The sequence below is a fragment of the Terrapene carolina genome, unplaced genomic scaffold (genome assembly GCF_002925995.2).
Source record: "Terrapene carolina triunguis isolate 2854851 unplaced genomic scaffold, T_m_triunguis-2.0 Scaffold96, whole genome shotgun sequence".
Taxonomy (NCBI): Eukaryota; Metazoa; Chordata; order Testudines; family Emydidae; genus Terrapene; species Terrapene triunguis.
In genome coordinates this window covers 68,291,222-68,316,441 of record NW_020664447.1, presented here as the reverse complement: position 1 = coordinate 68,316,441, position 25,220 = coordinate 68,291,222, and positions in this window count along the sequence as shown.

Genomic DNA, 25,220 nt, shown 5'->3' with positions numbered 1-25,220 from the left:
GGCCGATTGGGAAGCAGATTTATAATTGTATTTTGTCCTCCACTTTGATTTCTCATTATCTTGTAAAGTCTTTCAGTTATGTGGATGTTTTAAAATATGGTTTTTAAAGACTATCTATCTTTGTTAATTTAAACTGTATAGCAGCAGCAAAAGTACATAATAAAAGTATAACATTAAAAAATAGACAAAATAATTTTAACAGACTCCAAAATCTATTTCCCCTTCCAAGACAATACTTGTTGGATGATGTCCCCCAAACTCTATAGAAGGTGAAGGCAGACAGATCCTTATAGAATCAATACTTTGAGCAGTCCAATGTGGGACTTCCCCATTTTCTCCAAAGTCAAAGCATCTTATTGGAGCTGGTCATAATTTTCTTTAACAAGACATTTTTTCACTGAAAATTGTCAATTTGTTCAAACTGAACATTTTTGGAGGAATCAGTTTGATTAGTTTCTTGACTCAAAAATAAGTTTTGAAATTTTCATTTTTTTTCCAGTTCAAAATGACTTTTCATTTCAAATTTTAGATAAATTGTTACTTTTTTTAAAAAATGGTTGAACTCAAAATGAAATGTCTTGATTGACCTGACCCAAAATTTTATATTTTGGATTCTTGATTTGTGAAAAGTATTGAGATTTCTACTTTCCTTCCCCTCCTCGATTTGAGATGAGAAAAATTTCCAAAATCTTGAAAATGTTCACAGAATTGGAAAACTTTCCCGTGCACTTCTAATTCATAAACAAGTTTCTCCAAGAATAAAGATCCATCAAGGACACAAATCCATTCTTTTACTAGCAAAATAGTTTCCTTCCTCCAGTAATGGAAAATACAATGCCTAGCTCCTGATAAAGCAATTCCAATATATTTGATTTTATATCTCTCCTCTCCAAGCCGGGAAATATCATTTATAATGGAAACATACAGATGAAAAAAACCTTCTACATCCACAATGTCTTTACAGTGTTCAGGACATGGCAATCCAGAAAGTTTTGAATAACCCAGCAATTGCGCACAATATGCGCATTAACATTCCAATCTGGCAAAGCACTTTAGCATGTATTTAATTTTGAGGATGTGAGCAGTCTCTTTGAAGTCATGTTCTGCAGGGCAGAACAGAGAAGAGAATGTTCCTTGAAGTCTGCACCACCCACTAGAACTGAAGCACTCCAGGCAAATATGATACACGTCCCAACAACAATAAGCAGGTAGTACTGCAGCTGCATGGAGTACTTTAGCTCGAGGGATATTTTAACTTTCGTCCAGTTTAAGTGCAACACATCACTCAAAGTCCATATTCCAGTCAACTTGATCTAATCTCAGCACTTTAGACTCCTGGATGCTGATATGTAAAAAAAAAAAAAAAAAAAGAATCTTTTGGCTCAAGGTGCTCATCAGCCATCTGGAACTGCTTCCCTAGTCTCATCCATTATGTAAATGAGATGTAGTATTTGTTATGTTTCATCTACTGATATTAGTACATTAATGTGGATGTTACAGCTTGAGCCCTTGAGAAGAAATTGGCTTCACATCACTCAGTGGCTTGAGATCACACCCCATTACTTTTAAAGGCTCTGTGGCATTTAAGGTCACTTGATCATTAATAGAGCAGATTTTGGTGATGCAGTAAGATGGTGACGTTTCACCCCCCCCCAGACAAATTATGCTATTTCATACAATTGCATATTACGTTTGTTCTGTGCAACTAACTTTTTATTTTACCCTCATACCTTTTTACAGTTTAGAGAGTAGAATAGCTGATAAGTTCTTTTTCTCAACCGAAACTCTAACCGGCAGAAAGCAATTGAAGATATGTATTTTAAAACTTCCTTGCTGTTAAAAAAAAAAAGAGAGAGCGAGAGAGAGAGAGAGAGAGAGATTTAGACTCTACTTGAAAAACATATGTTCTGTGTCTGAGTATTATATTTTTGCCATGTTGCCTGTGAGAAAGCATATAGATGGCTCCGTTCTGCTATCCCCCACTCCTGCAAATAATCCTTATACATGAGTGAACTCATTGAAGTCAATAGGAAAACATGGGTGATATACCGGTGAATAAGGATTATGGGCTTGCTCCTGTAAAGTGATCCTTGAAAGTGTTAAGCAGCCAGCATTCCCACAAAGATCAGTCAGGAGCTGTAAGGTGCTGAGAACATTGCAGGACTGAGCCCTACTGGAATACGGACTTCAGGATCCAACTCTGAAGCAGTACATGCAATCCAAATCAAGTTCTATTCATGTTTTCTATTCAGGCTCACTAGATCAAAGTATTTTAACATGCCCGTTTTGTATTCTTAAATATTTATAAGGAAAATATAAAGAGAATAAATAAAGAAAATAAAGCCTTGCATTTTGACAGACAATTTAAATACAATTTTACTACAATAATAAATAAATAAATAAAAATAAATAACTGCTAGCCAATTTAGGGACTGTCAGTGAGCTTTAAGTGTTCACTTATGCAATGCAATAGCTTAAACTAAAGTATAACCAAGCTGCTTTTTGTCAGTTATATGCATCGTTAATATTGATCTAGGTATATTATACACACACCTGTATATGCTGAGGTAGATATAAATACTGTGCACAAGGCAAACATGGAACTTTACATCTTCAAAGTACAGCTATCAGGAGTCTGGTCCTGCAAACCTTTACTCACTTATCCATAGGCGGGACAGAATTTTTTTTGTTTTGTTTTTATCATTTCAATGGATAATATGTTTATTTTAAAAAAAATCACATTTTTATCAATTTAAATTTTCACAATTGTGAAAAGGATAGCTTTTAAGCTTTTTGTATCAAATTTTTACAGTTGCAGAAAACTACGAGGGGGTCAGACAATAAGGCCAGTAGACGTTGAGATTCAAGCAATTAAAGCTTTACAGCTGTCAGCACACAAACTGTCAACATCATATGTCAAAATATACAAAGTAAATATTCTTAAATCAAACTCTAGTTCTCAAGCAGGATTTTTCTTACTTTTCCTATTTGTAAATTTCAGCTATCATCAATGGAAATGTTGTTTCACCTGTTTGTGGGTTTATGATGAAATGGACTTTTACTGACATTTACCAGCAAAAACCTAATCCTTCTAAGCCTACTTATTCATGACATGAACAGGGTTACTCGCGTGATAAAGGTTGACAAAACTGGGATAGAGCAACCACTTAGCTGAAAATGGGAGACATTGTAAAACAGATTATTTTGGTTAAAGTTTGTTAACATTAAATAAAGAACATAGGGCAGGACCCATTTAGTAACAGCGCATGGAATGGTTTGGAATTGTGATAGGACAAATAGGGGCAGTGGGAACCTGACTGAGCCCATCATATTTTAAACATAAATACCTGATATATAATATGTGCACTTAGGTATTATGACATGTCTAAAAAATATTCTCCCTCTTTCCTTCCATTCCTTCATTTTTTGCTATACGATATATTTTCCATCTTGAAACAAACCAAAATGTCTTACTGTAAGGTTGAATGGACTTGTTTCCAAAAAAAAATATTTTTTGCCCTTGAGAACATATATTCATTTAAATAAATAGTAAAATACATCATTTGTAGCTGTCACTTTCATTGTTAAGACAGATACCTAGAAGCAGATTCTGAGATCAGTGGTCTCTTTTGACATCCTGTAGGAATAATTTATTGCTGTCAGTAATTAAACCCTAAAATATGTACAAAGATACATGAAAATTAGTGTATCTGAGGGTAGTTGTTTTAACATGGACTGGTGTTGAGTTCATCTATCTTCTCTTGATTGTGGGTCATCTTATCTCTTCCTTGACTTATTATTCACATCTGTCTTTTTTACATTAGTATTTGTGTGGCAGCAAAGGTACCTTAATTGAGCAGCGTTAATTGCTTTCTGGCAAAAATGGCTGTTATATTGTCACCGCACTGGCTTTTTGTTCTGTTGTTGGGGTCCAGCATTTCTGCCGCTCCAAGCAAAAAAAAAAAAAAAAAGCCGCGATCACAATCGCCGGCGGCAATAAGGGAAAAAAAAAAAAAAAAGCTGAGTTCGGCGGCAGGTCCTTCGCTCCTAGAGGGAGTGAGGGACCTGCCGCCCCCGAATTGCCGCACATGCCGCCCCAAGCACCTGCTTGTTAAGCTGGTGCCTGGAGCCGGCCCTGGTTGTTGCCAATCTGCTTTTTGGTTTATTGTTGGTCACTGTGTTAGTTTCATTACTTCTGAGCTCAATCACAAATTTGGTATTTAGGTCATGGCCATACTAATAAATTCATTTATATTCTTTACTCAGCATATGCTATTCAGAGTTTATCTAAATGGCAGTATATGATATCCACACTGGCTATCGTCAGTTATATCTAATTACAATAAAAGGAAACATACAGTTTTCCTCCCACAAGGGTTTCAAACATTTGGCCAAATTCCACTCTTCCAGTGGTTTCAACGGGCTTTGCATCAGTCCCTGAATTACAACTGTGGAAGTACATTGACTTCAAACAGACCGGTACATATGTACTTTAGAGCAGAACGGGTTCAGAAGGTTGAAAGTGGAAAAAACACTATTGTACTTTATTTGTGCTGTTTCTTATGGTTTTTTTTTATTTGTGCTAAATGTCAGGTCTTAAAAAGCCCCTGCACCCATTAACAATTTAATTAGAATTATAAAGAAATTGTGTTATTGTGCCTCTGACTTCAGTCATCACAAAAGTTTACCACAGTATGTCTTGAAAATAATAAAAAGTGCAGACCAGTTTAAATAGATACTTCATAGTTGCTGGATGAGGCCCTCTTACATACTTAGGTGTAAACAGAAAGAGAATATAGTAAAGTATCATGTCACAATGGGAAATAAACTGAATATTACAGCAGTCTGGTTTCAAAATAGGCTAATCTGGTGAAAAATAAACCAGTCGCTTTGAATGCCAACAGTAAGTGGAGCCTGTACACTAAGGTCAGGTGAATCTCAAAGAGTTCAAGGTTCCACAAACCTCACATACTGGGTTTGTTCACAAACAGAAAACAAATGTTCATTAAGGCAGGGTTAAGGCTATAAACTGAAAAAAATGGCCTTTATGTAACTTGAAGTTTTAAAGGGAAAGGACACAGTAAAGATGGTGCAATATGAATTTTGAATTACCAGATTATGAGGGCAATTTTTTTCAAGGAATGAGGGGAAGGTGTGTGTGTATAAAAATGTGCACGCATTTACCACAATTTAGCATGGAATTCTAGCAGCAGGGGGCAAATACTGACCCCCTACGTCAAAGCCGGGGAGGGGATATTGCACTGGAACAAGTGCTGTTCTACTGTAAAAGTAGGGGGCAGATTTGGAGGAGCTGCCCGAGTGTTGGACTGAAGAAACCTCTATAAAATTGAAGTGAATCCATTTTGGAGGAGTGAGGTAAGAAAGATGCAACACTTTTCACACCTGTCCAGCTACCTAGGCTATTCATATTGCCCTTAATGTGGTAAATGTAGGGCATGCAAATGTGCACTTTTTGGTGTATGCAAATAGGTCTATATCCATTAAAAGCTTGGCCCTCACTATAGCTTTTTAATGAGGTTAATTTATAATTAATGCATTTTAAACTCTCTTCAGTTATTCTGTTGTCTGCAAAGAGCCATGCACAGACCTTTCTCAGAAATCAGACTGAAGCCCTATTCAAAAGGGGCAAGTAACATTGCTTTGTTTCCCTCTGATCTTCTTCCGGTAGACAAACTTTAAAGAGTTAAATTTGAAAGAATCGTTGAGCTGAGCAGCTGCATTGGGAAAATGGCTTTGATTCTGTCACCAGTGGCAAAGACCTTTCAAAATCATTTGCCCCCAAATCACTTAGGAGCTGGAATTCTTCTCACTTATAACAAATGCATTTTTTAAAAAAGGCGCTGAGGCCAAGAATTAATATGATGGCTTCATTAGCCACCACTTACAAATGAAATTGAAGTGGAATCCAAAATAAGGCATCTTTGTAAATAGCAACTTGTTTGTTTGCTCCTCCCCTCACTGGCACCAGCTGAAAGTGAGAATAAAACAAATGCAAGAGAAAGCATCACTCTCCCTACCTCAATAGTTCTGAAATATATCAATATTTCTTCTCTCACTGAGGCAGAAAAGAGAGTTGAGTGCATGGCTCTGTGCAGAAATCTCTGGCTGACACACTGGTGCCTCAATACTTGTTGCTACATTTTGTAAAAACAAAGCCATACATACGGCACAAGGGTGATGACAAACATCTGTGTTCTATACCGCTAATCAACAGGAGCATGCATCCTAGCAATTTGGTTTTTCAGTGTCTGACTCGTTGCTGCAGATGAACAACAAGACAACAAATACTTTCAGAACCACCATTAGAAAGAGGGCTGCGGACAACACCCCTGCTTAGAAAACACTTCCTTCTCCCTCTCCCTCTTTGCAAACAGCACTAAATTGAAGATTATTAGCAACATAAAAACCAGACAGGGAATTTCAAGCTGCTGACATTGTGGCATTGAATACACAGAGCTCAGCAGCAAGACGCCAGCAGCAATCTGAAACAACCTTCAGTAGACCCCCATCTAATAACTGCGGATTCAGAGCATCATTGGATGTGCAACCTCCCAAGGTTATTGAATAACAATCCTATTTCTGCTAATAGTAGATGTTCCTCCTTGTCTTATAATTAGTCACTGTGGAGTTTTTATAAAGGTCATTGGGGTGAAATAGAATGCTGTGATTTGTTTGAAGAAAAAAAGAAAAAAAGCAGAGGAAATTATCCTTCCACAATTCATTAGCGCTAGTCACAGTTACCTCCAGTGTTTTTTGTATACATAGCAGACCTTTTATGTTCTGCATCCTATGAGTGATTGTTGTGCTGGGAGAGGCAGGGACCTGAACATCTGCAGCTCCCCTAAAGCCAGTATATGCTGCTGCTTGAGCAACAATGGCCACCTAACTTAAACAGGGTCTAGTTTTTCCCCCCAGTAAAAAACACTCTTGCATTCCCTGCTGTGGGTCAGTGAGCCTCTGTACTCTATGTCTGTGAATTGCAAATGGTTAGAAAGAGCATAGGTCTATTTTAATCAACGATGATCTTTCTTTCTTTAAAAGTGGTAAGACTTTACACTGGCTGAAACATCAAAAGCATGTTCCATGCACTTCTGTGGTATAACATTGATACCATCTGTTTTATATTTTCTTTCTCTGAACAGGGGAAAAATCCCAGCTCCATTATCATAGACATTTTTTGATTTTTTCAGCTGCTGAGCTGTGAGTCTGTCAGTACACTGTGGTGCGTGAATGTGTGCCTGTTTTAACACCCACAAGTAAATCTGCATCAGTAACACAGAAAGGCTCATTTTTATTATTGATATTCCAAGGACAAGTATAGAGATGATTGACCTGATTATTTTGTGAAGCTGGTTGCATAACTAGCATGGAGAGCCTACCTTGATGCTGTGGTACCTGAAAAAGCCTAGTCTGGGATTTGTTGCCTAACTGGATGGGAATTAAGAAATTTAGTTTTGAATGCTGGAATGCCACAGAAATCCAGCATAAAAGGGCTGCAAGCAGCAGTGCTCTCCCATAATCCTAGAGGAGGCACACCTGCTTTTTGGCTTAGATCCATGTATACCCATTGATCATGACTGCTATTGTACTTGTCCCCAACCACCAAAACATCCTCTGCATTACCATGAACAGTGCTCCTACAGAGCTCAGTGGTTTCCAGGGGCTATGGAGAGCCTGTCTGGTCCTTGACCTGCTTCTTGCCCTTTCACTGCCATGCAGGGAAACATTGGATTTGGCCTATGATGCCATCAGAAGAAATGTTACACCCATTAGTTCCCACTCAAGGAGGCTTCTAAGACTGCCAGATTGGCCCATGTTTTCAGTGAAAATGGCAACAGCTAACCCTGCATCAAATTTGTGAATATCTGTGAAAGCGTGGGATTTCACACACTCACAGAAGATGGTAATTTAATTCACACAGCACAACAATGAATATATTTTATTGAATATGGCTAACCCGAAAGGACAGCAAGATTACATATTAGTGTATATAAATGAACTATCCATTGTTAACAAAATCCCTTGTCCTACACTCAAAGAAAATAATTTATTTGTATATATGGAAAAATCCCTTTCTTGGTTACAACTATTCCTACTAAACAAATAGATTTATTTTTCTTGAATGAGAAGACTCTGAAGACCGCTGTTAACCAACATACCTTTGACGTTTCTGTCCTGATTTCCTCCTTTTTTCTTCCTCTTATTACTTAGACTTAGATTTTCACTTCAAACATCGCTACTTTGCATTCCTTTCAGTTTCAGCATGCTCAGCTATTATTCCTTCTATCGTGTTATCAGATGTTCTGTAGGTTGACAGTTATTACTGTGTGCTGATGGAAGATGAAGTCAGAATAATTACATGTGGCTATTCCATGGCTGGTATGCATATCACCATCCTAATCATGGTATTGTGCACAATTTTCCCAGGCTCACTGTCTTGTTTTTGTAATCTGTCCTGAATCGGTGTGTGAGACATTCTGGTTTTCATCTTTTCCAGTTCAGAAATCATTTAAAAATAAGTAGTCTTAGTGATATGTAACTCTTTAAACAAGTGTTCTTCTCTAGGCAAATGACCGGTGCCATGTGAATCTGAAAGAATGTGAAAAAAAATATAAAGAAACTAGTTTTTTGATTTATTGTTTCATAAAGGGACACTGAGAAGATAAATCACATTTAAACAGGAAAAAAGGCAATTACTAGTATGTACCAGATTTTTAAAAACTATATTTTAAAGCACTAATTTCACATTCACCCTTTCTAGTTTTTAATAGTTCTTCACATCTCACTTATTTTGGAAAATATTAGATTTTCTAGTCTTTCACTATCTATTTAGGATTGTTTTCACTACATTTCCCATGACTAGAATAATGTTATTGGTTCATAGTTTCTGATACTGCATGGCAGAATTTAAATTTAAAATGGGTACTGATAATGCCAAATGTTCAAAAAAATCAGGAGACAAGTCCCCCCAAAATCACAAGATTGGCTTAAAAATGAAGTTTTGAAAAAAATTAGTTTAAAAATGGCTCCTGGTTTTGAAGCTTTTAGGATTCATATTTTCAAGCTATTTTCTGCAACCATGAGGGCTAGAAACGTCCTTGTTTTGAAATACAAACAGAGATAGTAACATCAACACATGACTCCAGGAGCTGGGGCTTTAGGAAAAACAAAAACAAACCTACACCAATTATTGTGAGGCTTAGGATAAAATTACAGGAGTTGGCAACACTGAAAAATTAATGAAATTTCATTGAAAACTTAAAAATTCTATTTATTAGATTTAGGAAAAAAATAGATTGCAAAATCAACAAAGGATGTTGACTGTCTTCAGTATTTGTGTAATCAAGTTTTGATCCAACTTCCACTGAAATTAATAGAAAGACTCCTGTTGACTCCTGATGAAGTTGGATGGAACCCTAAATGTCTCCAGAAATTTAAATCTACAAAGATGAATATGTCCAGATATTAGTATATCCCCTAATGCCTCCTAACCAAACACACATGGACACTCACTACACATACACAGAACAACATAAATGCCACCTTTTATTTTTTGTGATCATATCAGATCTCAAATCTAATTAGGCTTGGGCTTAGACAGTAGTTGGATGGGAGCCTGCCATTCAGTAAGTGATACAATTACTTCTCAGACATGACTAAACCAATACCTCAATGCTGTGCTACAGATTGCTGTCATTAAAAATCCCATTCCACTTTTTGCCAAGCCAACATTCTGGCCAAGTTCAGTTTGAGTAAACGCATTCTGCCTACCAAAATGCACCCTGGAATTTTCTATGCTAAACTGCCATTCGTGTCATTACGCTTTGGTAAGCAGGAGACGTATTTTGACCTAGAGGTGATTGCATTTTAGCGATGGGTGACATGATCCCTATGCACAGATTTTTTTTTTTAACTTATAAAGTGGTTTGGGATTAAAGGTGCTGAATGAATATACAATTATAATTAATGCATATCTGCATTTAAATAATGTAACAGTCTGACTTAAATATACAAAAGCAAGAAAATGTAGACTCAAGGCTTGTCTAGTTACAAAACTCTTATATAAAATCCATAGTGTTATGGTCAACTCCCTTTGACATACCATAAGAGATTCTTAGTAATCAGAAATCCTCAGTAACTGCAAAAACAGGGTAAAGGAAAAACTTTGAATTTTCTTTTGTGGTTATTTCAAACCAATTTCCTGTTCCCCCCAACATCTTCCATTCCCCTCTCCCCCCCATTACTACTGAATATACAACTTTAAAAGAAATGGACTAACTCGAGATAGATAAGTGATTTCCTTTTAAATAATAACCTTTCCATGCACGCACACACACGACATACACATCCCTATGGAAAGGACACCTAGATAACTAAAGTATCTCTTTGAAAATGTGACGCCTAAGAGAACAATCTCTAGCTCTTCAAAGCAAGAATCAAGCAAAGAAGAGACTTACATTATTTATTTTGTAGTGCCAGTGGGGCTTTTTAGTCTAGCCTCTAGACCTGAATTTCAAGACCCATGCAGAGTGAGATTCTGCACCATTAGAGGCATCTTCTTTCTGCGGAGTTCAACTAATTTTCTTCCTCACCTACCTAAGTAAAAACTATATGTAATGAGTAGAGGTATAAAATGCAAATATGATTAGACTCTGAATTTCTTATGTGCTCTTTTTCCTTTAGTTATTACCTCTTAAATGGGCAAGGAACGCCTCATTGCCTGAGTCATTTGAAACCATAGACTCAAAGCTTTGAAAAAAAGTCTATTGGTAGGAGCAATCTAGCATTGCCTGGAAGAGGGGCAAGATGAGCTAGTGTGTTTCTCCCTGTTCCAAACTATAATTGCTCTAATGCTATCATTAGTTTGTTTGTTCGGTCAACTTTATCTTTTATAGACACTCCCAGTGAAAACTTTTGTTTTGTCCACTATTGCCATTTAACATTTATATTACGGGAGCACTTACAGGCCTCAGCCATTTTTCTAGGCACTGCTCAAACATTCAGTAAACAGCACTCTCTTCCCCAAAGTTGTTTACAGTACATATGAAGAGGGGGGGAAATGTACCGAACATTAGAATAACTTTCTTTGTAGCCTTACCCTTCATTACATTGGCTACAATTGGGAAATCATTGTCTGCTATTTTGTTACTCCCATATGACACTTTACACATGTCCTTTCATATTCAGTTTGGAAACCTGACAACGGCCTACACATGCTCAAACCTACATGATATTGAACACTGTTGCCCTAAGTCAGTTAAGTACTTAAGCACATACTTAACTCTGAGAATATGAACAGTTCCATGGATTTAGTGGCAGATTAATTCAATGGGACTATTCATGTGCTTAAAGTTAAGCATGTGGTTTAAGTGATTTGCTGAATGGAGATGAGAGTGCTCAGAAGCCTTCAAACTGAGCCCTAAGTTAGGGGTCAGAGTGTTAATTTAAAGACAAACGTTTTTGCTATTTAAAATATATTGTACATATGTAGTTTTCTTGACTAAGTTTTGGATTGGAAGTTAACATGCTACTATGTAATCCTTCATGTAGCTGTAAGGTGTGAGTGCCAGGTTTTATTAAATACAAGAATCAGAAAGCACTACAGTTCTTTGCTTGCCGTGGAATTTGTCAGTTAAGAAATGTATATTTTGACAGCCATTTGCTGAATATCTTTGGCCCATTCCTCACTGGCTAATTGTGGGAAAGCATGAGAGGACAAAAGAATAAAGAAACAACATTTTTCTCATTCCCCTGTCACTTTAATTAGTCGTGCCTTCAAAGTTCTAACAACAGAGATAAAGTTATGCTGTAAATCAGCATCTTCTTTAAAACAGTTCAGCAGCTACTGGAGTTTGCAGATTTTAGAGTTCTTGTGCAAAGTGCAGCATTGTAGGAGCTCCTCTATTAGACACTTAACTGCTTGTAACAAGTCTGCTACGGAACCATTTCAGTCCCTAATGACTGTAACATGGAAACAGCTTGTATTTGACAATACAGTACTTACATGATGTGAAGACTGGAATGCACCTTACTGTAGTGACACTTTTATTAGAGTGATTTATTGTGCTTTAATTGTACATTTGCTGGGAGTTTGCTCCCATTACAGGTGATGGTTGAGACAATCGTAACCCAGCGGCAGTCTATGCATTTTGCTGCTCTTTGCCTGCTTCATTTCTTAGCAGAGAATTTGTCCACTTGCCCCTTAATCCCAAGGCTTGAGTGCTGTGTTTCAGGAGAATTGAAGATGTATTTGAAGAATTAGATTGCTTTAGATATGGAGTGACGATTCATCCTCATTTATGCCAAGATCTTTTTGCACCACTCTAGCAGTGTAAAGAGACAGTAAAGTTGACATAAATTACAATTTTACCCACTTTAAAGGACCTTTATGTTTCTAGAACAATGGCAGGGGGCCTTTCTAGAAATGAAGATTAGACCCTGAAGATTCTAAATTCCACCACCCTCAAAAATCAATTTTTGAAGTCCAAAGTCCATTTAATATTGTCTATTTAAATGGGGGACTGGGACAAGGGCACTGAACCGCAACTGCTGCATGCACACTCACACATGCATATACATGCCTTTCAAACAGCCAGTTCCCAGCAGAGAGATCTAAAATGGCCTGAAAGAAAGGGGCAAGCATGAAACGTATTGGAAATGTCATCTGGGAGTGGTGGGGTTAAGACTTTGCTTGCACCAGGCCTCTCTTCACCATGCTGCCATCAAACAGAGTGTCCGCAACCAGTGAAGGGACTTATTGCATAGGAAGATTGGACTGAAGAAAAGAAAAAAATAGGCTTTGAAGGAGAGGGAAAATACTGCAGTAACAACTTTACAGTGGTTCAGTTTGTATTTTATCCAAACTAATTCATCCACCCTAATACTTACTCCATCTCTCAATTTATGCAATGCACCTGTCATGGTTTCGGGTGATCCAAGGGGAACAAGCCTCTGAGTTTCAAACTAAAACTAAACTATCTTGTAGACTGTATTGTAAATTTCAGTAGCTTTTTGCCATCAAAGCACATTGTCCGATTTTCTCAAACTCTTTTGGACAAGGCTAATATGAGTCCAAAATATAAGAGGAGGGGATGGGGACAATTCTAAACTTTATGAGTTTCATGAAACCTGTGAGATGTTTGAAATGCTTTTGAGCTTCATAAAATGTTTTTGTGCACATCTTCCTGGAGGTCATAGTCCACCTACTCTGGAACAATCTACCTAGGGGAGGTTGTAGCCCTAAAACTACAGTTAAAATTATCCACAGTAAAAGACATAAGACAGCAACAACAAAATAGGGCTGATCAGAAAACAAGAATTCTATTTCACAAAAAGTTTCCACGTTTCAGTTCACCTCAGGTTGAAACCAAGACCTTCTGAATTTTTGCAAAAACAGAGAGCTCAATCTACCCCACAATAGCAAATAGCCTGACTCAGAATAGAGACTTCAACCTTGGTTTCCCACATCCCAGATGAGTGCCAGTCTTAAAATTTGGTCTCTTTCTTTATCCTAATGAATATTTAATTATGTATATACACAGGAACAGCTCCAACGGGAGAGCTTGAGAAATGCAGCCCAGCAAGTGCCCTAACCGCCAACCTATTAGCTATTCTTGGGTCTTGCTCTAGTTCTGACCAGAAATTACATCCTGGATATTAGAAACCTTCCCAACAAGAGATTCATCAAAGCATTTCAGTTTTGACAAATCAGCATTTTCTGACCAAAAAAACCCCACTATGTTGAAAAATTCCCAACCAGCTCTACAATAAGCCTGGTGGAGTCCACGACTACTGAATCACTCAGTAGCCAAGTTGCCTAACTGCAGTGGGAATTCAGCCTCTGTAACGAATTGGCCCTTCTGTACTTATATGGAGCATTCATCACAGGCAGAGGGAATTTACCACAAAGTCTTTAGACACAGGAGCAAATCAGCCTTCCAACTATCATTCAGCTTCGAAGCAGAGTACTAAAAATATGTTTTTTGTTCAAGTTGTTTTCTGGGGTTTACAGTACGAGTCATCCTCCCCCTCTCCCTCTCCCTCCCTCAAGCAATTGCCTCTTTTCTAGTAGTCCATGCCAGGAGTATGAGGTTTTCCAGTGTTTGTTGGGGCCAGGAGACGAAAGGTCTATTTTTCATATCAAATGAGCCTTTTTAATTTTTTTTCAAACCATTTATATCATAAGATATAAAATGAAATGTAGCTTTGGGTTTTTTTCCTCCCCAAACCCTTTCCTTTCCTTGCCTGTGCCCTCTTTCCATTCAGCGACGTATGTAGTACTCTGCATGATACTGTAATCCCTCCTGGCAATAGAACAGAAACATGGTTTCCATTACGGTTTATTACTTTTTTTCTTTTCTTTTTTTTAATCAAGCTATGTGACGCTCAAGAGAATCAGGCCTCTGTTAGAAACTGTAGACAAGACATATTGTGGGCCTAGTTCTCCCATATTGCTATATGGATTCAGTCCATGTATTAGATCCTGGTGCATAGTTAAAATAAAATAAAGTACATGATGTGCCCATTTAATACTCTGAAAAGAGATTCTTTTTGTTTCACTGACGAGTATTTGAAAATCTGTTTCCTGTAGGAATGTACATGCAGCACATTTGGAAATTTTCTAAGCAGCAAACACCATTTCTGTAGGTTAGCAATAGGTGCCACTTTTTATAAACAGATTTTGAACCTATTTAATCCTGAACTCATCTAGAGCAGTCACTTTTCAAAAAGTGAGAGATATTGTCATTTAGAGCTGGGGAATAGAATTTGAGACTCCTAGATTCTAGTCATAGATCTATCACTGACTTAGTAGTGTGACCATGGAGAAAAGTTATTAACCTCACTATTTTCCTCAACCAGTCCATCTGTAAAATAGGTAGAATAATATTTATCTACTTCCCAGGATAGTGGGTAAGATTAATAAACTGAAATTTGTAAAGTGGCTTATGACCCTGGATGAAAGGCAATATGCATTTGCAAAGTATTATATATAATATGTTACCAGATGTTAGAAAAAAAGGCTAAATTTGTCTTAAACTATCTAGCATGCCACTGAGCTCTCTACGCAGCAAATGTTGGACTGCAATTCATTATTAAAGAAGAATGGAGAAGTGTCATAAAACTCCTTTAAGGGCCAAATTCTACTTTCAGAGATACAGCCACAACTTTCATTGAAGCCAACGGGAGTTGTACACAAATGCCAGGAGACAAAATTTGCCTATATTTCAACAACTACCATTTTGGCTGGTTCATAAGTGCATATTCTTAGATTTCAAGGGCATTAGGGACCATTGTGATCAACTAGTCTGATCTCCTGTATAACACAGGCCATAGATATGCCCCAGAAATAATTTGTAGAGCAGATTTTTTTAGAAAAAAACAAAAACAAAAACACATTCAATTTTGATTTAAAAATGGTCTGTGGTGGAAAATCCACTACAACCCTTGGTAAATTCTTCCAATGGCTAATTAATTTCACAGTTTAAAATGTACACCTTACGGCAATCATGCCCTTGCTGTGGTGGACCTATGGGATTCAGCTCAATCCTTTGACTTCTGATTCAATTTATTCCTCCTCATTTGAAAAGCAAACAAAGAATGCTCAAGAATGGCATCTTAAAAATGCTGAGCATTGGCTTAACTCTGCTCTCATTGAAGTCAATGAGAAACTTCCATTGTCTTCTACAAGTCCACAGATCAATGCTGAGCACCTTTAAAGAAATGAAATCTCAACCCTTATTTTAAAAGGTGTTTTTATTCTGTCTACTGATGGCCTTACATTGTATTCAATACCTAGCCCTCCTCACCCATTCCTTTACACCTTTATTTGATAATGGGCCCATTTGTTTGTATCCATTTTAATTTTAAGAGGGCATTATTTTTTATGATGTTCCATTAAGTGGGTACAGTCTCTTTGGCAAGGCTGAGAAGCTTTATAAATTAAATTAACAATTATATTACTCTACTTTTGCTGATTGTGAGATTGTTAAACATTAGAACTAATCCTGATGGTTTTATTGTTTTGTTTTAAGAGACTTTTTTTGTCATTTGTTTTTTGGATAACCACCTTTGTTTTTTCCTACTTTGTATCTTTTGTAATCTTCATAGTCAATAACCAGTTAGTTATCACTTGTTGCCCACATACAGTAATTCACCAAGTAGGGTCACAACTCTGGAATCTCCATTCGGAAAGGGCGAATATTAATAGCCTCTCCAAGTCCCCTTATATGTTGTGTGTGCATTCAACTATCTTTTTAGTTATAAGAATAATGTATGTACTTTTTTCAAACCTTTGTTGTTCTAATAAAAAAAAAAAGCATTGAGGTCAATGGGTACTTTGCCCAATTAAGGACCTGGTAAGGACCTCATTAGGCCTACACTTTGTACAATATTCATTTAAATGAGAGTTGTGTGGAGAAATCTCCTTGTTGGCTTTGAAAATTTGCCTCTAAATTCTCAACCTTCTTGGGTTATTCTTCAATCTCTAATTAGCTTGAAAGGATCACCACCGCAGCATCTCCCTTAATGTTCTCTAACAGGAAGAAACATCAGAAGAGTTTGACTGCAGTGTTACACTAAGACCTACACATAAATTACCAAAAAGTAGAAGATAGCTCACTAATGATCTTTTTCCAGGTGCTATGACTGCTGCAAGTAAGTAAGTAAGTAAGTGTGTGTGTGTGTGTGTGTGTATCAATATGGGGAAGGAGGGAGGGAGAGGTGTGGAGACGAGAATTCATGTATTCCCTCTTTTATGTTACATTTTGTAATACATATTTGAAATTAAAATGGGGGAATTAAAAAAAAAGACAGAATGCACGTAATCTCTGAACTACATAGTGGAATAAAATATTTTATACATAGGGGGACAGAGAAGAGGAAGATTATAACTTATCTAAGTAAAAGAAGTTATTATTCAATAAGAAATTATATCAATTGTGGAAAGGCATTTAAAAAAAAAATCTATGATTTACTGACTACCAGAAGCTTAGGGGGGAAAAAAAAATAAAAATAAAGTAAATCTAAAAAAGCTTTTGTGTGGTCCCTGGCATGAAAAAAAAAAAATCTGGAGCAAATTAGAGTTGATATAAACAGTAGGATCTGAGGTTTGTCTGACATATATGGAATTCTAAATTAATATGGAGAATTGCTGAAGCTGTCAGACTACAGAAGCAGAAGTAGAAAATTAGGTGAGCAAAAAAGTGTGCGTGTCTAATGTGAAACTCAAGTTGCATTAAAGTATTTGGACTACCACTTTGTTCACCAAATATTTAAAAAGTTAGAATATTAAGCTTTGTCTGTCTGTGCTGTAATGTTTTCTTCTCTCATCGACTATTTATTTAAACATCTCTGTGTTAATGAGGAAATTTAGGACTGCACCTTGAAGTGTCAGATTAGCTAGCCTTTGGAGGGGACGGATTTTTGCAGTTTGTTTCTGTTGTAAAATGATTGTGTTATTCCATTTGACTTTTTTTAAAATGGACATTTTAAGATTATGGGTCTTTTCCATGTTTTGAACAGTCCAAGAGAGACTCAGATGGTTTGAATCAATGTGACAAATAGGGTGACCAGACAGCAAGTGTGAAAAATCGGGACAGGGGGTGGGGGGTAATAGGAGCCTATATAAGAAAAAGACCCCAAAATCGGCACTGTCCCTATAAAATCGGGACATCTGGTCACCCTAGTGACAAATGAAGGAGGAAATAACTTAAAGGGCCAAATTCTGCTCTCAGCTACACTAGTATAAATTCAGATTGGTATCAGCAAATCTGAGAATGGAATCTGAATCAGCAGATTTTTAATCTGATCATATACTAATGTCTTCCATTTTACTCCTTTCTAAACTGCTTAACTAGGGCCAGCTCCTCAGCTGATCTAAATTGGCATAGGTATCTATATCTGTCTGTCCAGACAGCAGTTTATACGGCTCACTCTAGAATCTGAGCACCTCACAAAGTTGAATAGATTTTATTGTCACAGCAAATCTGTGTGGTAGGGGTGTATTACCTCCATTTTACAGATGGGGAAATGAGTCACAGAGTAGATTAAGTGATTTGCCTGAGTTCACACATGAAATCTGTCCCTGAGCCCATTTAAGTTAACTCCGGTCCCCCTGAGCCTTTGTGCAATGATTTATCCACCAGACAGACCATCTTTCCTACCCCAACTCCAAACCAACCTTACATCATCTGAAGGTCTGATCCCCATGGTACATCTTTTTGAGAAATACAATTCTCCATGTAGAAACTCCTGTTTACACTGTATGTTCACTCATAGCCTTATTACTTGATTAGTCTTACTGCTACTCCACCAGCAGTACAATCTACACCTTTTTGCAATTAAAACTGTTGCCGTTTACATTGCAAAATGACAGAGTCTCTTATTTGATCATCAGGTATTGTCTACTGCCAGAAACAATGAGAGTGGACCCAACTGACAGTGCTGGGGTGAAAACTGGTAAATTCACCATGTTTTATTTTTCTTACTAACGCAAGAGCCACAAAGGCAGTGGTCACGAACATGAGGCCTACAGATCTGCAGTTCATCTGCAGAGTAAAAGAAGCCAGAGGATTTTTCTAGCATATTAAAGGGTGCCGAGAGAAGCAATGTTGACAAGGCTATCTAGTGCAATGCTGTCCGCAATGACTTAAAAGTGTGAGTACTAACCTCAGAGCAACTGTTAGGAAACAGGGCATAAACCCCAAATTTGTTGTGAGTTATCTACTTAGATTTCACCAACCAATCATCAAATGCCAACTCTTCAGGCACTGTAACATGGAGTCACAGACAGGCTCCTTGAGTACTCTGATATATCTTGCCACCCAATGAGCATACCTTTATGATAGATGGGCCCTTATACCAAGAATCACAGCAATATTCAGGTTACATCCAGTCCCAGAGGGCGCCTTACCCCAGGTCAATTGCATCTTAGATCTCATACCAAAAGGCAAAGCTTGTAGCTGATCCTACAATAAACTACCCAAAGATTTATTAAATAGGAAAAGGAAACCAGAAAGTTATTTACAAGGTTAAAGCACCTAAACATAGATACACAAATAAGTTACAGTCTTAAGTTTCAAAAGCTAATAAAAGCCTCTGTAACCAGCAAGCTCTATGGGATGTCCACACTGCAATGTAAACCTGAGCTCAAGCTTGAGGCCCCTTACCCCCTATTTACACATAAATCGCTCAGATTTAGGCTTGGACCTAGGATCCTAGGACCCTGCAGGGTTGGAGGGTTCAAGACCTATTGCTTTCCAGTGTAGATGCAGTCCCCCAACTCAGGTCCTGGGAGTACGCCAAAAGTATCCTGCAATCCCATGGGGCAACTTCCTTTGTCTTCTCTAGCCCCAAATCACCAATCAACTCCGTGGAAATGGAATTAGCCCCCATTGGTGTAGGGCAGCAGCCCAGTGAATCAGTGTTTAATCCTTCCATTGTCTTCTGACCATGGAGCTGCAAACACACCATCAGAAAGCCTTCTCTGTTTGCAACAGAGACTGAACAGAAGCAGCCTTTTGCAAAGTGCACTGCTTCATGGTCACAGAGCACAGCCAGATTTGGGTCAATCTCTGGTGTGAGGCCAGCAAAAGAGTGGATTTCACTAAGAGTAACAGGAGTGATCACACATACCAGAAAATAGCAAAGAACTGGCACCATTGCAAATTTACTGGACCAATGACCAGTGCAAGGAGCAGATTAAGAAGCTCAAGACTGAGTACAGGAAAACCAGGGATGAGAATGGCACTTTGGGCAACTTGCCAACATCATGCCCTGTTTTACAAAGAGTTTGGCTGGGCACTACACAGAGCCAATGGTGGTGCCTGATGGCCCCAGCATTGAGCATGGGGACTGAGGGGAGCCAGCAGCAGACATTGAGTGACTCTCTTGCTGAACAGAGTGACTCTCTTGCTGAAACCAGTACTAGAGGCTGCTTTGTTGCAGGAACAGTAGTATCACATCTTGGGGCTGTACTCAGAGTAGGATGACCAGATGTCCCCATTTTATAGGGATGGTCCCGATATTTGGGGATTTTTCTTATATAGGTGCCTATTACCCTCCCCCCCTCCCACACACACACAGTTGCAAATTTTCATATTTGCTATCTGGCCACCCTAACTCAGAGGAGCTTTTTGATGTTCCCTGCTCCCCCCTCCCAGAAGAACAGCACACCACAGAGCCTGCAGCAGATTCTGGAATGGGAAGGATTTCTTTTCTATGAACCAATGCAAAAGTTCGTAGAAGCCCCGGCAAGCAGCCTGTATCTGTCACCAATGGCTTGGTGCTCCCTCCCTGCTCCCACACCTCCCACCAAGTGGAGTTCAAAATGGCGCCCAGGAAATGCAAACAGTAAAAATGCCTTGAAAATGAATTTGTACTGGAAAGGCACAGATTTTTGCTAGGGCATTCCTCTTTCTTAAAAATAACCACCTTACATTTGCCATGCCTGTAAGTATGCCTCTCTGTAACCACTCAATGGGGTAAGAAACCGCATGGAAACAGTGACATGAGGTGTGTGTGTGTGTTGGAAGTGAAAATGTTTTACATTTACAAATCTAATCCATTTTAGTTAAAGGTGGTCCATGCAGACCATTGAGGACTTGGGTTTGTAATTTGGTCCAAAAATGTGCTGGGAGGTGGGGAGGGGGAAATAGAGAGAATGGCTGTGGAATTCTCTGTGTTTGCATGCAGTAATAACTGGCTAATGCAGCTTCCTGTTGATTCCTTCATGAATTCTGACCCAATCCTACATACTGTTAGATGCAAACTTTTCCTGAAGCAGAAACTCCAGGTAGATAGTCACATTTCAGCGAAGGGCATATTTTCCAGGGCCACCTTGGTAGCTGATCAGCCCACTCCGCTCAGATGTGCTGTTCAGTCACTATATGTTTGAATACTTCAGCTGCAATAACTGCAGATTTCCCACTGGCAGCTTGCAATAACACCTCCCTTTGCCAATCGGGCACCACAAGAACTGTTATGTCCTCAAACATGTGGAAGGCCTGAAATGATAGTAAAAGCTTTTGTAGCATGGCCACTGACTGCTCCCCACTCCCAGTAGTTCTGCAGTTTTTTTGGGGGTGGGGGGGTTGAGGGGGGGAGGAAGCAGCTTTGAAATTTAAAAAACTTACCAGTGCCTCTGTGATTCTTTCACTGCAATTAACCAGGCTGTGTCCAGTGAGCTTCTGTGGTCTGAAGCATCCCTCTGACAATATATTGAAGTTCCATTTGGAAAAGTTACATTTTATATCCTTGTAATTCCACAAGGATTGTTTCTGTGCTCCTGCACTGAGCTATGTGACACAATAACCCTCTGTGTCCTGTCCTGGTCCACGTCCACAGACCCCTACTGGCTGCAATACCTCCACAGCTGGCCCACACTGCAGCAGACGCCTCGGACAATGTACTGTCCTAGACCATTCAAAGAGGAAGTGTTTCTGTGAACTTCTGGACAGGGCGAACAAGCAGGTTCAGTTCTAAAGCCAGAAGGCCTTATGGCTAGAATGAAGGTATGGTAATAGGCATGAGGAAGTGCAGCCACCTCAGTCTAGCTCGAGGACAGGGTATGAGTGCAGGAGCAGGCACTCACTTTGCAGTTCCTGGAACAGGAATAGCAGCTAAGGGAGCTCAGCAGAAAGAACTGTTTGATTGGCTGATATCACTAAACACAGCAAGAGTACCACCTCCTGCTGCATCACCCATACCACAGAACCCCATGACGCAGTCCAGAAATAGTTTGCAAAACTACATGGGTGGGTAGCCCTTGCAATTGGGCTCCATGAGCAGGGCAACTTTGTCCTGTACAATCCTCCATATTGATTCCCTCCACATGGATGCCTCCATCACCCTCCCCTGGTGCCAAGTGCATGGGAAACAGGGAAAGAAGGGAAAGGAGAAGAGGGGCCCAGTGGATGTGCAATGGTAAATCATGTACAAGACAAGCCCCCTAACTTGTTTGCACTTGTTAAAGTACTTAGTTTTTTGTTTGTTTTTCATAGACTCATGGGACTAGAAGAGACCTCGAGAGGTCATCTAGTCCAGTCCCCTGCACTCATGGCAGGACTGGACTAAGTGCTCTTAGTGTTTGTCTAACCTACTGTTTAAAAATCTCCAATGATGGAGATTCCACAACCTTCCTGGGCAAGGGTGCTTATCCACCCTCACAGTTAGGAAGATTTTTCCCCCTAATGTCCAACCTAAACCACCCTTGCTGCAATTTAAGCCCATTGCTTCTTGCCCTATCCTCAGAGGTTAATGAGAACAATTTTTCTCACTCCTCCTTGTAACAACCTTCTATGTACTTGAAAACTATTATGTTCCCCCGTCCCCCTCAGTCTTCTCTTCTCCAGACTAAACAAACCCCTATTTTCAATCTTCCCCCATAGGTTATGTTTTCTAGGCCTTTAATAATTTTTGTTGTTCTTCTCTGGACTTTCTCCAGTTTGTCCACATCTTTCCTGAAATGTGGCTCCAAGAACTGGATACAATACTCCAGTTGAGGCCTAATCAGCACAGAGTAGAACAGAAGAATTATTTCTTGTGTCTTGCTTACAACACTCCCGCTAATACATCCTAGAATGATGTTTTCTTTTTTGCAACAGTGTTATGCTGTTCACTCATATTTAGCTTATGATCCACTATGACATGCAGATCCTTTTCTGCAGCCTTCTTAGGCAATCATTTCCCATTTTGTATGTATGCAACTGATTTTTCCTTCCTAAGTAGAGTACTTTGCATTTGTCCTTATTGAATTTCATCCTATTTATTTCAGACCTTTTCCCACAGTTTGCCCAGATCATTTTGAATTTTAATCTTATCTTCCAAAGCACTTGCAACCCCTTCCAGCTAGGTAACATCCACAAACTTTTTAAGTGTATTGTCTACGACATTATCTAAGTCAGGGATTGGCAACCTTTGGCACGCGGCCCATCAGGGAAATCCGCTGGCACGTCAGGGCGGTTTGTTTACCTGCAGCATCCACAGGTTTGGCCAATCGCAGCTCCCACTGGCCGTGGTTCACTGTTCCAGGCCAATGGGGACTGCAGAAAGTGGCACAGGCCAAGGGATGTGCTGGCCGCCGCTTCCCGCAGCCCCCATTCGCCTAGAACAGTGAACCACGGCCAGGGGGAGCTGCGATTGGCTGAACATGTGGACGCTGCAGGTAAACAAACCATCCCAGCCCACCAACGGATTTCCCTGGCGGGCTGTGTGCCAAAGGTTACCGATCCCTGATCTAAATAATTGACGAAGATATTGAACAGAATCGGACCCAGAACTGATGCATTTGGGACCCCACTCGTTATGCCCTTCCAGCTTGACTGTGAACCACTGATAACTACATTCTGGGTACAGTTTTCCAACCAGTTATGCATCCACTTTACAGAAGCTCAATCTAGGTTTTATTTCCCTAATTTGTTTATGAGAAGGTCAGGTGAGACAGTATCAAAAGACTTACTAAAGTCAAGATATACCACATCTACCACTTCCTCCCTATCCACAAGGCTTGTTACCCTGTCAAAGAAAGCTATTAGGTTGGTTTGATACAATTTGTTTTTGACAAATCCATGCTGACTGTTACTTATCTTATTATCTTCTAGGTCGGGGTCGGCAACGTTCGGCACGCGGCTCGCCAGGGTAAGCACCCTGGCGGGCCGGGCCAGTTTTATGTACCTGCTGACACGGCAGGTTCGGCCGATCGTGGCCCCCACTGGCCGCGGTTCGCTGTCCCGGGCCAATGGGGGTGGCAAGAAGCCGCGGCCAGCACATCGCTCACCCGCGCCGCTTCTCGCCGCCCCCATTGGCCCGGGACGGCGAACCGCGGCCAGTGGGGGCCGCAATCGGCCGAACCTGCCGCGTCAGCAGGTAAATAAAACTGGCCCGGCCCGCCAGGGTGCTTACCCTGGCGAACCGCGTGCCGAACGTTGCTGACCCCTGTTCTAGGTGTTCACAAATTGCTAAATTATTTGCTCCATTATCTTTTCGGATATTGAAGTTAAGCTGACTGGTCAGTGATTCCCTGGGTTGTCCTTGTTTTCCTTTTTATTGATGGGCACTTTCTTTGCCCTTTTCCAGTCCTCTGGAATCTCTCCTGTCTTCCATGGCTTTTCAAAGATAAATCGCTAATGGCTCACATATCTGCTCAGTCAGCTCCTTGAATATTCTAAGACGTTTTTCCATCAGACCCTGATTACTTAAAGACATCTAACTTGTTTAAGTAATTTTTAATTTGTTCTTTCCCTATTTTAGCCTCTGATCCTACCTTTTTTCCACTGGCATTCACTATGTTAGATGTCCAATTTCTACTAGCCTTTTAGGTGGCAACTGAACAAAAGAAGTCATTTAGCACTTCTGCCATTTCTAAATTTTCTGTTATTGTTTTTCCGCTGCTCATTAAGTAACTATCCTTGGTCTCTCTGTTGCTTCTAATATATTTGTAGAATGTTTTCTTGCTATCTTTTATGTCTCTAGCTAGTTTGATCTCATTTTGTGCCTTGGCCTTTCTAAGTTTCTCCCAACCCTACATGTGTATTTGTTCATATTCGTCCTTCGTAATTTGACCTAATTTCCACTTTTTCTAGGACTCTTTTTTGAGTTTCAGATCATTGAAGATCTCCTGGTTAAGCCAGAGTGGTCTTTTGACATACTTCCTATCTTTTCTACACAGTGGGATAGTTTGCTTTTGTGTCCTTAATAATGACTCTTTGAAAAACAGTCAACTCTCTTGAACTACTGATCTTATGTACCATCTCCTGGAGTTTGCTAAAGTCTGCTAAAGCTTTCTTTAAGGTTCTGTTACTGATGTTTTAGTAATGGTAATTGGCCTGCCTGGCAAGGGGTTAATGTTGCACATTTCTAATACATATTTATAAATAAAACTTTTTATTTTATTAAGCAAGTTTATTGCTATCACTGCATCACATCATACTATGTGTATGCAAAATAATAAAAGTAAACATACGATAAGGGACAATTAGGAATTAGTATGAAAACAGTATTCCTCAAAACAGTTAGCTACATCAATCCATACTTCAGTCACTGCCTTACCTCAATCCATACTGTGAATCAGCCTCCCACTTCCATTAGATAAGTGGTCATGTCATTCATAAGTACATTGCATGGCAGTCAACACCATCATAACCAGGGCCGGCTCCAGGCACCAGGCACCCAAGCTGGTGCTTGGGGCGGCACCTGGAGGGGGG